Here is a 14,024-nt window from a genome sequence, read left to right on the forward strand (position 1 = left end):
CTACCAAGATATATCCGAAATGAATGTTCAAACATGTAAGTTATTTTGTATCAATACGATTTGTTAAATGTTTTGTACGTATAAAAGGATTTTACTGTACACAGGCCTAACAACAATAACACACAAGTTATTATTTAATAATCATTTTCAGTGAGAATGCGTCCTGGAACATGTATAATAAAACCTGTTTTTATTTGATATAATATTTCGTCAAACTCAATAAAAACTATGCAGCTAGTTTAGAATCTAAAATTTTATAATTATACAGGCCTATATAGGCCTAGTCATGTTTACTTTAGGCCTACGTTTTCTTTGGTTTATCACATTCATTACTTTGAGGTTTCTTAATAATCATAGCCCCCCTAAAGTATGTTAAAGTGCACATAAGATGGACGTAGAAACTTTTAGGTACGTATTGTCAATGGTTACTATATCCACTTTACGGCAAATTCACACCAATCTGTTTGAAATTAATTCAGCTATCTTCACTCAAAGTCGCAAAAATAGACCTGTAAAAACGACTTTGCCATTTATCGAAAACACTCTTAATCCCCTCAGACGCCAGTGACCGAATGCATATCTGTAATATTTATTCCTTAATTACCTTTATACAGTCGGCGTGTGTATTCATTGACGCCTGACTGATTCCTTAATCTAGGGCTGTACGATATTCTCGATATAGTCATTTATCGCGATATGGTATTTTCAGACCCAACTACGATATCATGTGGCCAAAAATCGTCGATATAGTGGTTTATCGAATATCGCCAAAAACTTGAAATATCGAAAAAATTTATCATAAAAATATATCATAAATACACTATGCAGCAGTGGAAATTAGCCGACGGCAATAAACTATAATAAAACTAATGTTTTGAGAATGTTTAATGTTGAAAACACTTGCGCAGTGTCTGTAGCCGTTTTTCACTGCATCGTGTATAATAAATTGTCAGTTGTTACTACATGTAAAGCTTAGGCCTGCTAAACGCCTGAAATTTCCCACTACCGCGGTTTATTACCAGGTTATAAATAGGTTGTCATATTTAAAAAAAAGACCGAATATTTTTAGAAAACTCTACGAAACTTAATTTCTGAAAGCAAGAGAGAGAGAGAGAGAAATGGGGTTTAACGTCCACTCGGCACAAACCAGGTCATTTCGGGACCAACACATGGTTCAATTTTATTTCAATAATTCGCATGCCTGTAGGGATCTTTAGCAGTGGGAGGGAACCAGAGGACCCGGAGAAAACCCACGAGATTGGACATGAGACCCTACTCCTTGTCATGTACAACTGGGGAATCGAAACCACGCCAGTTGACACAATGACAGACCGTATGATACAGCGCGCGCGTGCTAACCATTCGGCCATCCAACCCCCCATTTCTGAAAGCAAGAATAAAACGATCTATAAATAGATTACTGTCACTGTTAGGCCAGGAATACCGCAGCCAATCAAATGCTTGAATGGAAGATAGTCCGGATCATTTAGTATTTTTTAAACTTGTTTGAACTTACAATACAAGACTTGAAGACTGCATCTACTTACTTCCGCTGCACTTGATATTTGAGAATTTTCTTACACAAGGTCACAAGCAGACGCTTTTTAAACATCAGCGGTTGTTTTTAATTTAATTATATGTACAGGCATAAGTAATGTCTCCTGTTATTGTGTTAAAAAGAATTGAAACGTGTTTATCCAAAAAGGATGTTGTTTTGTTCATTTTAATAAATCTATATTATAAAAAAAGCAAAGTTTAAAGTGTATGAATAAAGCAATTCTTACCCACAATTCTTACTCACACTGTAGTCAGCTTTAATGCATTTTTATTTAATTTATTTAAAAGCAAAGTGATATTATTATTAAATATCGCGATATTTAATTATATCGTTGAAAAAAATGCCAATATCGATATCGTCCCTTTTTGCAATATCGTACAGTCCTACCTTAATCCCCTAATTAAATAATAGAATAGTCTACGAAATAATTTGTTTTGTAATTTAGATTGTTTTATATATCCCGCCCTCTCTTCTCACGACAGCGATTTTAATACTGTGTTTTAAAGTGACTTTTTAATAGAGTCCATCGTGTGCAGTCCCAAAAATTTGAGATACATTTTTGTCAGAAGAGTATTGTGGTTCTAATTTCCCCAAGTAAAAAGAAGTGGTCATGCAAAATGTATCATAAAAGTCAAATGATTGAAACGCGATTTGTATATGACGATCCATTATCAGAGTAGCCAACTGTATCTCGTTTTCCTGTAGCCATCGTACGGTGCCTTTCTTTCTGCATTTGGATTTGACTTTATTACTCTGAAATAGATTGTAAAAATGAAATACCAAAAATATCTCAAAATACGTTAAAATTAACAGTACAAATATATTTTGTTGGTAAATGGAATAACAGATTAAAAAGGGTCGTCGAACTATCTTTGTGTTTTGATAATAATATGGCAAGTGTAGTGTCGTTTATATCTGTCATTAATCAATTCGACTAAAGTTGCACAGACATCAATTAAGAATGCTGATTAGGTAATTATCTTTTTTTACGCCGGCCAGATCAATTAGCTTCAAATGCTCACCGATGTTTTTGTAATAAAGCAGCCTCAAATTATTTGTTGATTGGTGTTTAAACAACATTTAATTGACTTGATATGAAATCTGAATATAAATCATTCGATGGATAAACGTTTGTGATAAGATAAGGTATTTTACAATTACATTGACAGTTCAATCACTCACCACACGGCATCAGGAACTCCTTGATGATCAAGTGTATTGATATTCATGTCTATAAATTCGCGCCAAAGTTTTAAAACCTCATTTACTACGCCCGTAGTGCATGGAACCGTACATGGTAATAAGATTTCCAGCGTTGATTGGCTGAGAAATCAGGGAGATCTATTGTTATGCATATAGTCATCGGAAAATTCCATATTTGCTGTGAATTTAGAATGGAGTTCCAATAAAAGAGTTCTTTGTGTATAGAAATGGTTATTATTATTATATAGCTAATAATGAATATATCGACAAATGACTGGCACCATATGTATTTCTGTACTTATAGAGAATAGGTAGGGATATCAGGTATTACAGGGTTATCCAAATTACCGGTAAATACGCTAATTTACAAATCTTCATTTGTCAATTGGCCTATTTAAACAAAGGATGCTTAAATAGATCTACAGCATGATATGGTATTTTAAATTCACTCTAAAATATTCCAATCACAAATATCTAATCTATAACAATGTATGACAATAATTTGGTGATTATGATTAGACCAGTCAAGTGGTAATTGGACCATCAATAGACCTTTGTCAACTGGTGTGTATTGATAGTGCTATATTGTACAGACAGTGATATATTGTATAGATAATGTACGTGTAGTGCCTGTGACGTCACCAGCCAATCAACCGGATTAAGGTCGTAATTGAAAAATTGAAAAGAGTTTTGGCATGTCGGATACTTAAACGTAACAGCCAAATTAATTTTAATCAGATTGGTGTGAACTTGCCGTAAAGTGGATATAGTAACCATTGGCTATATGGACATGAAATTTAGATTTTTCGTCTTATGTGGTCTTTAATAGCTAAAATTTATTTTTTAGATTGTAAGAAAAACTGTTTTGTTTGTAAAATATAGGTTGCCAGGCAACGAAACAGCAGCTAAATCATCCAGGCAGTCAACAAGAGTTGTTGCATATATTTACCTTTTTCGGTAATGAAACATTTATAATACACTAAAATGTGATTAAGAGTAACAACTCATTATACTTATAGTAATTATCAGAAAATCATTAGAATTTGTTTGGCTTTTATAAAGTTCTGCCCAATGCTAACGTTTAGTATACGAAACATTTAATATCATGGATTTACCTGTTTAAGTTATCAAAATTCATTGAAAATCAATATACTTCGTCTCAAGACCTTAAACTCTGTGTATCAATCTGAAGTCAATCGGATGATAACTTTAGCCTCTAGAGCGTCACAAGATTTTTCAAAGTGATCAAGGGCCATAACTCTGGCAGTAATTATCGGAAATCGCTGAAAGTCGAAAGGCTCCTTTGTCTCAAGATCTTAAACACTTATATAAATTTAAAGTCAATCGGATATTAACTTTAGCCTCTAGAACGTCCACAAGATTTTTTGAAGTGATCAAGGGCCATGCAGTAATTATCGGAAATCGCTGAAAATCAATAGGCTTCTTCATCTCATGACCTTAAACACTGTGTATAAATTTAAAGGCAATTGGATATTAACTTTAGCCTCTAGAGCGTCCACAAGATTTTTTGAAGTGATCAAGGCGATAACAATATACGTAAACATTTCAATGTGGTCGTATAAAAATATTTTTTTTATTAACTACATAAATATGTAAGAAAATTCAAGTAGAGATTCTAAGGAAATTCTATATAAAATTAAGATCTTTATAAATGGTCTTGGCAATTTGCCAATTTCAAACGTGCTATCGTTATTTTAAAAAGACATGTATGCACACTGAAATTTCAAGGTAAACATTTTTAAAAATCACTTGAATGAGTGTCTGTTTCTAAGCCCTCATTTAATATTGAAAACATAATCATATACATTTCAATCCGGTTGTATTGGTGTATTTTAATATAGTAAATACTCAAAAAGTAGGCTCAATAGCTAAAATGTGTATAATGCTTCATTATACTTTCAAGCCAGATATAGTGTGTTTAGACTTTTTATGCAATTTAAATATTGGTCGTATTGACATTATAAAATTTGCATGAATGTAAGTCTAAATATCAGATAGGGACGCTGTTCTTTTTCCTTCCAACAATATTTATTTAATCAGTATTATATAATCTAAAGATACATAATTATTGGATCTGAAAATTGTTTGTTAGGATTATATCAATACCCCTTTAAACTCCTCAATTTCTTTATGAAAATGTTAATACCCCTTTAAACCCTGTACTTTCTTTCTTTTGTAGGCCTCTGAATATAAGAAGAGCTCTCCCCTGCTACAAACCACCATGAATAACAGAGTGTAAAAAAAAAAAAAAAGACTTTATTGCCGGTCAAAATACTTTATTGTCAGTAATTTTGGATGGAGGACCTGGCAAGGAGATTGTCTATTCAATTCGTTGGAGTACATGTAAAAGAATCCTTGACAGAATTTGAAATAATTTGCTGTCTGGGCAAAATTTACTTCATACCAAGTCATCATTAGCCAAACTATGCATAAAAATAGGAGATAAACCCCATCTGTTAAAAGATGTAGCCTCTATCGTGATGGAGAAGGGGGGAACACCACATCTGATATAAATCTGTAACCATTGGCTGCCAGGCAGGATACGCCCAAATTTTTGAGAGATGGATAGAGAACAAGCTAAAAAGAAAGTGATTTTTCCTACAATCAGGGGCCATAATTCAGGAAGTTTCGATCCGATATGCGCAAATATCGAAAGGAACCGAGATCTATGGGTTATAAACTTACATTTCAAGTTTCAACAAAATCGGATAAAAATTGTGACCTCTATAGGGTCCACAACCTTGATATACCATATTTTTAAGGCTATTTGAGAACGAACAGCGGCCATTTTGTCTGTCAATTTTGGGCCGATTTTCACTAAATTCGAACTCAGACGTCCTTAGTGTGTAACGGTGATATAATAATACGGTTTTTAAAATCGGATAAAAATTATGACCTTTATGGGTCCACAAGCTAAAAATGCGATTTTTCGTACAATTAGGGGCCATAATTCAGGAAGTTACGGTCCGATATGCACGAATATCGAAAGGAACCGAGATCTATGGGTTATAAACTTACATTTCAAGTTTCAACAAAATTGGATTAAAATTGTGACCTCTATAGGGTCCACAACCTTGATATACCATATTTCAACGCTATTTGAGAATGAAGGGCGGCCATTTTGTCTGTCAGTTTTGGGTCGATTTGCACGAAATTCGAACTCGGTCGTCCTTAGGGTGTAACGGTGATATAATAATACGTTTTTTTTAAATCGGATAAATTATGACCTCTATGAGGTCCACAAGCTAAAAACGCGATTTTTCGTACAATTAGGGGCCATAATTCAGGAAGTTACTGTCCGATATGCTCGAATATCGAAAGGAACTGAAATCTTTGGGTTATAAACTTACATTTCAAGTTTCAACAAAATCGGATTAAAATTGTGACCTCTATAGGGTCCACACTCCACAACCTTGATATACCATATTTTTACACTATTTGAGAACAAACGGCGGCCTTTTTGTCTGTCAATTTTGGGCCGATTTTCACGAAATTCGAAATTCGGCCATCCTAAGGGTGTCACGGTGATATGATAATACGTTTTTTTAAATCAAATAAAAATTATGACCTCTATAGGGCGGATAAGAATTGCGACCTGTAGAGTGTCCACAAACAAATTGTGGGCGGACGGACGTCCAGACGTCCGGAGTGACGACAATATACATCCACATAAAAATGTGGGCGTATAAAAATCTGTAGCCTCTATTGCTTTTCGGAGGTTTTCAGGGGATAAGTCTGGAAAGGAGTTTTGTGGAGCACTGATTATCAATGGAGTTCGTAATCTCATGAAGGAACAATCAGGGGTAATAATTATAATACAATATCATTTGGGATCTAAATTTCAATATTGTATTCTGAATTCATATTTTATTTGTAACTCATTTTGGACATATATTAAGTAACAGATTAATTGTAAGATTTAATCTATATCAGGTGTGGGGTGTTGAAATAATATTATGTAAGATGAAATGGGTTATTCAACAATGTATAGCCGGCTTGTCTTAGACAAGTATATTATGATATAAGTAGTAGTTATTAGCACACTTTCCGAGGTGTATCGGTGAATATCAGGACAGTTTTGGTCGAGGTGCCCAGCCGAGGCGGCTCTCGACCAAAACTGTCCTGATATTCACCGATACACAGAGGACAGGTGCTAATAAGTTACTTACATCACATTTCTATCGAGTATTGTGAAGCAAAATGTGAAAAATGGTATTTATTATCGAGTCGTTTCAACCGAAAAGTGACAAATACTTTCTGTTCTTTCATTATTTATCCCTTTCTGAGCCTCACGTTACATTTCATGGTAGAATGATTTCGCAGTGGAGAGACGACCTGAGTAGTATTTACACGTGCGTCTTGCTATGATACTCTGAGCGTAAAACAATCATGTGTTTGTTTAGACCACATCGTCAAAACAACTTGTCTATGGCGTAGAGGACTGCGATATTATTAAATGTAGGAAATGCGAAACGTGGGTCATTCCTGGTGAAAGTATGCATCGGCGGATGGTTCTTCTGTTGAAATTTATTTGTAATAAAGTTTATGACTTTCTAGGCGGTTTTTTTCATCCTGCTTATTTTCAATGCCTGTGAAGTGTCCAGCAAGAGAACTGCACCTTCTATCATCACAATTAATTAAAATAATTATTCAATATTCTAATTTATATATTTTGCATATTAATATAAATCAAACCAAATTATGAAATAGATGCCAATTGATATGTATAATAATTGATTTTTGTAATATGTTGTTATGTTAATTTAATGTCATTGTATATGTTTTTGAACTGTCATGTAGTTCCACCCATTTTGTTTTGTTACTATGATTTTGACTAATTGTTTCATGTACATTATCCTTGTGCATTGTATAGAGCCATCGTTATCAATATAAATAAATAAATAAATCTATCATACAATATAATTAATATATTGAACTGTATATAGGCCTACCACATTAAATTACCAATTGTATATTGCATTGTAAATATTACTATGCATAAATGAGTGTACCTATGACTTTTGTAAATAAACTATTTAAAAAAAAAAAAAAAAAAATTGCGATCTGGGTCGGACTAACTCTGCTACTTATTGCTTGATAGGTATCTAAAACGGTTAAAAGTATCCGTGTATCAGAAATGAACAGTACTCTTTCTGTACATTTCTGATACACGGATACTTTTAAACATGTATTGAAAATAAACAGGACAGTTTTATCAAAGGTTGCCAGTGGCAACGAGTAGAAGTGGGATATAAGATTTAGGTAACAAGCATTAACACATATTGTCTAGAGATAAGATGTGTGAATCTTAATAATTAGTTCTCATTGTTCTGATTACTAATGGTATTAACTATGGCATGTCCTAGCCGATATAAAAAGCCTAGTTTAGAAGCAGGCAGGGAGAAGTACAGAAGAGGCGCAGAGAGAGACTTAGAGAGAACTCAGCTCGGACCTTGGGCAAGGCGGTCTGCCCTTGGACCCCGGGAGAAGGAGGTCTTGGCAGACCTGAGGGAACAGGCTAGATAGATGTCACGAGATCTAACCACAATGACGTTGTACATGTAAATATGTTATCCAATATTAAAATATTTTTTTTAATTAATAAGAGTTATGTATTCTATCACATACTCATATATGAAACGATTTTAAAACAATAAAAGATTAAAGCATAATACAATAATTGAAGTATCCAAAAGCAGATATTGTCAAAGGTAAAAAAATGTTCAGTAGTCTACAGAGTAACGCTGGGGTAAATATAGTGTCGCAAAAGTTATATACAAGAAGCACAACATCAAAACTAAAAATATTCACAAAAGTATAAGTGTCACTGGTCCTAGATCCTAGATCAGTATATCCCACGAATAAAGGCACACCTACGTGGAAACACAGTACGCGGGAAAATAGTCACACAATGAATGTCATATAAATGATAAATTAAACACACGAACATAATCACATTCACACGCGATCCAAATTAGGAAATATTCTCCATTAATTATCGATAGATGGATATCTTATCCACCAATTATGCATATACTATCCACCATGTATGTATATATTTTCCACCAATTATGCACATAGTATCCACCAATTATGCATATATTTTCCATCATGTAAGCATATATTTTCCACCATGTATGCATCACCATGTATGCATATATTCTCCATCATGTCAGCATATATATTTTCCACCATGTATATCCTTCATCATGTCAGCATATATTTCGTATGCTCTGCTTTGTCGGATATGGTGAATTGGTAACTTCTCCATTTACTAGCTTACTGTCGCTTGTGGCTTTAGCCGTCACCATCTTCTTCAATACTTTATACTCGGTATCATCACCTTCTTTGTTTATTTATTGGCCGCTATTATTCTTGTCGGTTAGTCTTTTTCCTTTCCAAACCGCCTGGCCAACGGTGCTTAATGACATGTCGTGTCATGAGAAATATTTTAACTGCCATCCGTGCCCGAGTTTTATCATCTGCTTATTATATTACGGAGTGAACTCAATTAACTTTTAATCAAATTAGTAAGTGGAACAGACTTTATAGATAACGATCTATTTTAAAATATTTACATGAGAATTTTAAATAAGATATTTTGGAAAGAACCTATCAAAATTAACAGTGGTTATATCTCTATATCTTTTTTAACAAAACACAAAACAATACATTACATTCGCTCTTAATTCCGAGCAAGACCCTCACTAGGGTGAAACCAATTCCGCCTTATAGGAATTTCACATAAAACCTCTCCCGTAACATCTCGGGCATCCCAATCGCATATTATAGGGGGTTAATACAAATAAAATCTCTCCCGTAAAACCCGGAGCAAAACCAATCCCAACTTATAGGAATTTCACATAAAACTTTTCCCATAACATATCGGGCATTATTGGGGTTAACACAAATAAAATCTCTCCCGTAAAATATCGGGGCATCCCGTAAACCCGAGGCAAAAATATATATAGACAAGACAAAAAAAAAATATATAAGAGATAAAACCGTTTATACCGTGTGAATATTTATGAGTTATATCTCTCAAGAAATATAGGCATTTAACAGTTACTACTAATTTTAAGCCAAAATATGTGTTCAAAACAATTATAATTTACATGTTATTAGTAATTTTCATACAAATAGTTGAGTACCGTTCCACTACTAGCAATATATTTAATTTTTGAATAAGATACAACAGATGAAAGGTCATATTTCTTAACACTAGAAAATGGTTGAGCTAATTGAGTTACTACATAATGTTTAAGCTTATTTCGGCAGTTAAATTATTAAACATAACGCTAATATCAGCATTATCCGTGGCCATGAATAGGATCAGAAAAAGACTTACTTAATAAAATTCTTTGATCTTCTAGTGGTCAGGACTTCAAAAACATTGGTCTGGTCATAACCTCAGGTTCGTCGATCACGGCATCACTTAAGAGTATGTGATAGAATACATAACTCTTATTTATAAAAAAAATATTTTAATACTGGATAACATATTTACATGTACAACGTCACTGTGGTTAGATCTCGTGACATCTATCTAGCCTGTTCCCTCAGGTCTGCCAAGACCTTCTCCCGGGGTCCAAGGGCAGACCGCCTTGCCCCAGGTCCGAGCCGAGTTCTCTCTAAGTCTCTCTCTGGGCCTCTTCTGTACTTCTCCCTGCCTGCTTCTAAACTAGGCTTTTTATATCGGCTAGGGCACGCCATAGTTAATACAATGAGAACCAGTGATGGGATTTCAAAAATTTTCTTGTCGGACATTTTTTTCCCGAAAATAAAGGGGCATAACTCTTATCGTTATTTAAGCAGACGTTTTCAAACCACAATTAAGAATCACGTGTCAACAAAATATTCAAATTTATACGTAATAAAATAATATCTTCACCTCGTTATTTTTCATGCTTAATTCCCGTACGGTATTAAAATTTATGTCAATAATATTCTTACAAAATTACATGACATCGTAATACCATAGAATGAAAGGGTGACAACTACTGTCGATCGGTACCTGTTTCAAATTCCCCCCAAATTACTGTATTTTTCGGGTCATATTTCGATACATTTTTCAGCAAAGACCGACATTCATCTCATACTCCGTTTCGATTTATATACGAAAGGAAAAATATGACATCCCAAAATTTATTTCGTAGTAAACGTCGCTCAAAAACTAGCGAGGGACACCCAACTGCAGCTAAATAATTGCATTCGACTGTAGCATGCGCTATCGTCTAAAACAATTAACTAACCTTATTCCAATCGACATAGTCGTCAACATTTCTTAGCGTGTTTATTTATTAATGTAAAAACATAAAGCCCACATAAAATATGATCATAAATCCGACAATATGCCATCAAAATAGAATCTTTTCTCTCACATCAGGCGTATTTGATTCGGCACGTTTAAATCTCTTAATTTCACGTGTCTCGCGAGATGACTACTTTCATTTTGAGTTACTTTACTAGAACCATGCGCGTGTGTGAAATAGCTTTATCTAACTTTGGCTTCCACCGAAGGAATATCACAGACAAGTTATCGGATACAATGTATATTGAATCGAAGCATGTTGAAAGTTTTAATGACTGTCTATTGATGTCTATTACAATATGTGACATCTATAGTTTATAAATATTGTCGGCTCACATCAATGCGATTAATATGTCCGACAATGCAGAAACCATGAGGTTAACACGAGGATTAAAATTATAATCACAGTTATTGGATTGATGAATATTCCGACAAAGGGGAAACAATGACTTCTGTTTACGACTAGATTGATGAACTGTCCGACAAAGGATTAAGTCGGTCAATCAAGGCAGATTAAGTAGTTAATCAAGGTAGGTTATTTATAGACGGTATAAAACGATAAGTACGTTGATCACTTAATTACCTAATCAATCCAGCGTATTATCGACGATAATCGTGTTGAGTGGTAGTTATACAATCAGTAAACTATTACTTTCAGAATTTTGAATATTATTCACCATGTCTTGATGTCCGATTGGGCATATTCCCGGTCGGACAATTTTGGGCGTTTGGAAAAAAGATTCGGACAAGTGCGGAATATACGGGCAAAATCCCATCACTGATGAGAACTAATTGAGGTCTTGGCAGACCTGAGGGAACAGGCTAGATAGATGTCACGAGATCTAACCACAATGACATTGTACATGTAAATATGTTATCCAGTATTTAAATATTTTTTTTAATTAATAAGAGTTATGTATTCTATCACATAATCCAGGGATTTTAAGTTTCGACATGTATCTGAGTTGTTTGGGATTTAAACTTATATTGTAAGCTTCTTCTAAATTGGATAAAAATTGTGACCTGTAGAGTGTCCAAAAACAAATGTGAACAGACGTCCGGATGAAAATGAAATGAAATGAAATGGAGTTTAACGTCCTACTGTTCTGCTCCTAACCTGGGCTAATGAAGACGAGCATACGCCATACAGTGTGCTATGAGGGAAATTTTGCTACTCTTATATCGAATTCCAACTGCCAAAGGATCTTTTATGTGCATGCCAATGTGTACACGGGACCTCGGTTTTTCGTCCCATCCGAACAACTAGACAGCTTTCCTTGTCAGGCCCTCCGTCCTGCATCACTGACAAGGGGAAACCACGCCGGAAAATCTGGATGAACTTTCTCGGCCAATGCAGGAATCGAACACCCGACCTCCAGCCTAGCGAGCTAGCGTCTTACCCACTTAGCCACGTGATCCCTGACGTCCGGATGACAATGGTAACAGCATAATACATGACAATACGTCCACATGAAAATGTGGGCAAATAAAAGGTGCTTAAGTATTAATAAAGAAGTTTTTTTATGTATTGGTTTTTTTTTTGTTAATATCTGTAAGTAATTGTTTAAAATGAATAAAGGAGTTCTTTTTTTATGTACTGTTCTCTTATTGTTGTGTAAATATTTGTTAGTAATATTGTTCTAACAAGAAAAGAACCATGTACGTATGTACTTGAAAGAACCCTTGCCAGTTCAAAATTCGGGGGGGGTGGGGGGGGGTGGGGGGGGTGCTAGACTAGAGTGCCGTGCTTCAACCTCTAGCTGGCCAGTCACCTCTGGCTTGCGATTGTGGTTTCGATCCCTGGTATGAGCGTATGTGGCTTGGAGATAGGGGTGCCTTCTTAACTTCATGGGTTTACTCCGGTTTCATCCCACACAAAAGACCCCTGCGCATGCGCCAAGATAATAAAAATAAGACATGTCTGCGATATTACCTTCGGTAGAAGCGGACGTTTAACACTAAGAACAACGCTGTCCGGGTAAAATTCTCCATCCTTGCATTTTACAAACAGTAATAGAATAAAGATTACCATATGTTATCCTAACGAAATACTGAAGCATTGCATGTGTTGACAAGATAGTGTTAAACCCCATTCCATATATACGTTTATGTTTTGCGATTATATAGAATTAAATAGTGCCATAACAGCATTATTCATTTTAAATTATAATTTCATGATTACTTTTTCTCTATTTTTTTTATATGTCATATCAAATTTTCTACCAATTGAGTCAATGAAATAGGGTTTAACATTCTACTTTTTTTTCTTTGAAATATTTTTGAAGAATCAGTTTGGTTACAAAAATACACATGATGCCATTATGTACACATGAGCTTGTGTTTTTTGTCCCATCTACACAACTAGAAAGTTCTTTGCCAGGCCCTCCCTCCTGCACTACCGACTCGGAGAAACCATGCTGCAAAATGCCGGAGAACTTTCTTGACTAATGCCAGCTTACATAATCCTTACATTCAGATGGGTAGTTTTTTTCTTTGGAAAAATTTGTAATGAATCAATTTGAATTAAAAAGCTCAAGCCTGAAGACACCTGATTCTAATATCAAGATTTTTATTTTTGCTACGAAAATATTTTAAATGCATCTCTTTTTTTTCTTTGAAAATAGTTTTGAAGAATCAGTTTGGTTACAAAAATACACATGATGTTTACATCCTCAAATATAATAATGGACCCAAAGCTAAAAAGTAGTTTTTTTGTTTTTTTCAAGAAATTCAAGAAAATTTGTAGATCTAAAATTAAAGTACTTTATAAAAATATAATTATTATATTATTGTTATTATTAACTTCATAAATATAGGAAAGTTGTCTCAAAATTTCCAGTCGCTATCTCAATTACAATTATGTATGGTTTAATGGTCGAGAGCGAGACATTAAGTAATATATTGATACTGCACGAGGCGTAAGCTGAGTGT

This window comes from Patella vulgata, chromosome 4 (assembly GCF_932274485.2).
Source record: "Patella vulgata chromosome 4, xgPatVulg1.2, whole genome shotgun sequence".
Lineage (NCBI taxonomy): Eukaryota > Metazoa > Mollusca > Gastropoda > Patellidae > Patella > Patella vulgata.